The sequence below is a fragment of the Triplophysa dalaica genome, chromosome 2 (assembly GCF_015846415.1).
Source record: "Triplophysa dalaica isolate WHDGS20190420 chromosome 2, ASM1584641v1, whole genome shotgun sequence".
NCBI lineage: Eukaryota > Metazoa > Chordata > Actinopteri > Cypriniformes > Nemacheilidae > Triplophysa > Triplophysa dalaica.
In genome coordinates this window covers 30,250,032-30,255,712 of record NC_079543.1, presented here as the reverse complement: position 1 = coordinate 30,255,712, position 5,681 = coordinate 30,250,032, and positions in this window count along the sequence as shown.

Here is a 5,681-nt window from a genome sequence, read left to right as displayed (position 1 = left end):
CAGTCAATGGAATTCCTCTCGCGCGTTCTCGTCGCAAGGTTAATTTGTTTTGAATCTTTTGGTTTGAAGTCACCGGTCACGTGACAGATATTCCGTCACGGTTAAGAGATGAAAGAAAAAGACTATAAATAACAGCTTGGTTTATTTTATGAAATATTATGCGCATGAAGATTTGATTTTTTAAAATAAATAACAATGTTCTTAAAAAGCTTCCAAATAAACAGAAGTCAAGAAGATAATAAAAACAATTGTACAATATAACATACAGTTATTTAAAAATATTTTATATCGTTTTGTCTTCAAATTTAAATATTAGTTTTGTAAAAGACGAATACATGACGTTTAGTTATTGCTGAAGTGTCAAAGGCAAAATAACAAGAGCTCCATCTTCAAAGCATTATCATGTTCATGAGAAGATAGGATTGTACAGTAACAAACAAACACAATGTGCACACGAAGTAAATAAAGTTTTACACAGTTTCCAAATTAGGTAAAGAACAAATGTCCAAAATGTTCTAAAGAAATGTCTTTCCTCTAGTAAAATATATGACAGAAAGAGCAAGGGTCTGAGTCCGAAACGAAGAGCAGAATGTCTGATCGCAGTAATGATTTGAATTCTGTAGCCAAAAGGGGGCAGCACTCGATTTATGTGATTCTCCTGGAGCGTTTTATGATGTTGATATGCCAGACGATGCAAATGTTTTTCAACTAGGAAAGCCAACTGCAAACTGAGTTTGTCTATGTATCCAACACAACACTGCTAATGCTTTAAAAGGGGAACAGTTCTGCTAAATCACCAAGTTTTGCTTATTCGGTGTAAAAGGTTAATTGTGCATTCTGATGAAAGATCCACTATATGACTAATTGTATATAATTCACAATGTTCATTCCAATTTTAGACAATGACTGAACATATATCAACATATAGGCCTAGTCATTTTTTGAATAATTTACTTATGCTAAATGCACTTTTATCTCTATGCCTCGGCTAAGAAATGAGTCAATGTGCAGCTTTGAGAATTTCACAACAGAACTAAAAGATTTTGTCCACTACATGAACTGATTCATTTGTTAAAACATGATAGATGTTTCATTTTCTGTGTAGTCTCAGTAGAGGATAACCAAATGGAGGATAACCAAAAACCAAATGCTGATGCCACAGAAATGACAAAAATTGTAGCCGACATGAGCTGAACAACACTGAGCTGATCTGTTCTTTTAACTTATAAATAAATAAATATATTCACATTTTATGTTCTTCTCATGAAAGGTAAAGCATTGCACTTGAGTTAACCAATTCATGTTACTGACTTTGGTTAAATTTAAACACACACACACCAAACAATGCTGTTATCTTGGCCAGAACCTGAAACCAACAATCAATTTCAGGGAAAATATAACATGCACGCACGCCAATCATAAATGATTTTCTAGCACAAAGGCTCCGCGGGTCTGGATGTTCAGGATCCTCCTCTTCTGTTTTACTGAATTGGAGTAATCTGATCTCTGAAAGTTGAGCGATCAATAGTGCTTGTAGTCGGCCATAAAATATATCGACAAGCATCACAAGGTTACAAATATCTGATCATGTTGGGTTCAGTGATGGAGGGTCATATCCTAAAACTAAAATATATTTTTATAACAAAGCTTGTACTTTAATAGACAGAATTAAAAATGAATGAAAATTCAATTTCACTGACAGTTAGAAGAAATTATCGAGATATTAAATAGACCTGTGCATTATATTTCTTGGTTTAAAGGAGCTTCATTATTTAGCGACCACGGTAATTTGATCAGAAACTCAAGACTCATGTAGATAACTCTAATGTCCCACAAAATAAAAGATATTTGTAGCTCTTTAACCATTTCCCAGGCTGTAGTTCACCAACAAAATTTATGTAAAGCATAAAGTGATTTTAAAAATAATACACCATAAAAAACTACTTAAAAACTTCACTTGTTAAACAGCTTCAGTAAATTGTTAAGTTAAATAAAATTAGCTTCAGTCAAATTGTAGTCAATTCAACTTAAATGAAATTCATAATATACTGTAATTAAGTTGAATTGCCTTATAAAGCTAATTTTCTACAACGTAAAAATGTAAGCAGCAAATTCATGACTTTTTACAGTATACCTATCCAGAAAACACAGTGAACACCTTAAAATAATATACATATCATAACATATATCCTCTGATTCAAAATCGTTATTCTGAGAAATAAAATTCTGCTTTAAGGCCTGATGGAAGCATACAAACACACACACACAAACACTGAAGTTTTAGTTCCCTATTTGAGCATTTCCTCTTTTACATTTTAAAGCAAGGGAAAAGAAACAAAAGAAGGCGAGAACAGAAAAGACATCAAAGAAAAACAACATGCAGTCTAAAGAAATGGAGAACGAAAGTCTAAAGTAAATTATATCAAAATATTTCTGAGCCAGAGTTTGGACTTTACCAAAAAGTGCATTCCCGCTTCGTCCCTTCCTCATGAAGTACATGGCCCATGAGAGTGGTCCGGATGATTTGAAGGACGCCGAATTCATTTCCGCTCGCTCTGACGGGACAAACCCAATCCAAAGTTTTGCCCCTGAAATAAGGACTCGCTCTTTTCCCTCTGCTTTTATACAGCGACAAACTCCGGATTAAAAAAAAACTCCAGATTATGAAGAGGTGATGGAGGGAAAGCTGACATGCAGTCATGACTAATATATCCCATCAGTAACCATGGCCTCAGGAGACAGACACATCTTTCTGCCCCAAGGCCATTCTGACCTGCTAATTTCATTTAGGCAATGATTTCTCCTCCATCTCGGGATTTTCTGGAAGCTGTGAAAATGGAGGTCGTAGATGAAGTGATTCTGGGCAGGTGATGTTAAAGATATGAAGAAGTTCACTAAACAAAAAACTCTTCGATATCTAAATTATTTCTCTCAAACATGAGTGTGATAAAATGGAAATGTTTGCTCAGGTCTCATGTTTGTCTCAGATGTTTCTATTGACAAAAGAGTCATAAATGTGAGAAATGTGTGTGTGATGAGAGTTTGAGAAGAGATGTCAACAATGTGTCAAACTGAGATCACATTTGTCTCGTCTGCAATCAAAAGTCAATATTAGTGAAGATCTCAATATCAACTCAAACATTTCTCATCACATTTAATCAAATCCACATTATTTCACCTCTACAATCTATAATCATTTACACCCCATTGTCTTCATGGATTTGAACATTCTTCGTCATTTTACAATTTTGTGAGAAAAATCTGAGACTAAATGGTGATTTGAAAGAAACCCAACTGAGAACTGCATTAAATCTCCTTCTCCGTTTCATATGTTCACGTTCAGCCAAACAGAGAAAAAAACAACTTTAAAACGTCAATTGTAGACGTCAGAAACATGCTCTTTACACAAATTTGTGTAATTGACTGACACTGTATCTCAACATGTGCTTGTTGAAAAATGCTAATTCAAAATTGAATTTTGGTCATCTAGTGTCAAAGATAAAACACGATTCAAACGATTCAACCCACAGCTCAGTTTTCATATGTAGGTATGTAGCTCCTGTCAACGCTCATACCACAAAGATGGACGGCATAGTGCTGTCTGTCTAGTTTTGAAACTCTCACAACACCTCAGACACACTTATGGAAGACGGTACAGATTTAGTCTCTGCCCAGAGGCAGTCCGTCCCCTGCGGCCCCCAGAGACCACCCACCCCGGGGCCGGTGCTGCTGGGCACAAAGGATCAATAATCTCTTCCTGAGGCCCAACAATCAATGAGGCCGAACTTTACAAACGCTCAGATTAAACGAAGAAGAGTCATTTAAAGAGGGAATATCATTCTATACATGTATTTACTGTGCGACTGGAAAAATATTATAATCTAAAATGTTTTAACTAAAACAAACAATTGTTGGTTCAACTTTAAAAAAAAGTTACCTGGTTGTCTTAAAATTTGGAGTTAATTCAAGTTATAAATATTAGTCAACACAACAATTTTGCATCAAATTAATTAAGTGATCTCATATTTTTAAGTTGAATTTGAAGTTGATGTTTAAACGACAAAAAACAACAAATATTTTTTTAGAGTATACAGTATGTTGTTCTTTTTATGTAAAATTGGGTTAGGGTTAAAGAATCTTTTTGTCTCAGGTGTTTTTTTTTCTAAAAGGAGAAATCAAAACAGTTAAAGTGTTGACTTACATAAACAGTAAAGATGTTTGAAATATATGTGTAAAGCACAACTCAAATCTTTAGATATTTTAAGAATCTTAAGGATAATGTTCTAGGACCATAAAAGCACATACAACAGATTGAGAAACAGCTTCTTTCCAAGAGCTGTGTCCTCTATTACACCCTTTGCACTTAAACCCTCAAGATAATGACATAACCTGTACTTAATTTCTGTTGTAAATGTTGTTTGTATATTATTGTTGGTCGATGTAAGCTGTTGTAGTTTGTAACTGAGACTCACCAGACAGAATTTCGTCGTACTCTTGTACAATGACAATAAAGTAAATTGTATTGTATTCTTGTTTTGTAAATTGAAACAACGTTGAGATCTATTTTGAAACTCGGAAAGGTTCCTAAAAGGGTGTCTGTTGGGCTGTATGGTTCCATAAAGTACCTTTTGCATCCCCACTACCTTTTCTTTGCAGAGAAAGATTTCTCCTGAGAAAGAGTCATAAATGTGAGAAATGTGTGTGTGATGAGAGTTTGAGAAGAGACGTCAACAATGTGTGAAACTGAGATCAGATTTGTCTCGTCTGCAATCAAAAGTCAATATTAGTGAAGATCTCAATATCAACTCAAACATTTCTCATCACATTTACTCAAATCCACATTATTTTACCTCAACAATCTACATTCATTTACACCTCCATGGGAATTTCAACAGCTGTTCTCTTTTTATTCTGAGAAACATCTGAGACTAAATTTAAACTTAAATAAACCCAACTGAGAACTGGATAAAATCTCCTGAGCGATGAAAGAGAAACATCTGAGCAACACTTCATCTCTCTGAGGTGTCTGTCTGTGTCTCTTCTGCACTACTGTATATGAGGAGTTAAGTTAAGGGATGTGGCGGGGGGTTAACTCAGCTCTTCTCTCTCTTTAATAATTCATGGGTCTGTATTGTGTGGATGCTGTTAACTGCTCTTTAAAAGTAATTAATTGATTTTCTGACATACCGTTTAGCAGCACAGGCAAGTGACAGCACAAAGCACTCTAGATTATTCTCTCTCTCTTTCTCTCTCTCTCTCTCTCTCTCTCTCTGCGCATGCGTTGGCGTCTGTTTGAGCGAGGGTAGAGAGCGCGTGGTGAGTTTTGAGCGCTTATGCGTATTGTGTTTTTTCCATTAGTTTATTGGGTGTCAGTGTAGTGTGTTTGTTTGTTTTTCTTTTTTTTTTTTTTTTTTGTTGTTTTGTTTGGTTGGTCGGGGTTTGTTTGTTTTTTTCCTGGGCGTCGTTGCGGTGCTTGGGGCATGGCTGCCCAGGGCGCTGACGCTCTCGGTGCTTTAACGCGACGGCACGGAGTGAAGGTGGAATCCGTGGCGAGGGTAGAAGATTGTGTTTTGGCCATTGGTGAAGTTGCTGGACACAAAAGTGTTTTAGCAGCGTCAAGAATGAGTAACGCAGTAGTTTGTTTTTTAAACACTGTCGATAATGCAGACAAGGTAGTTGAA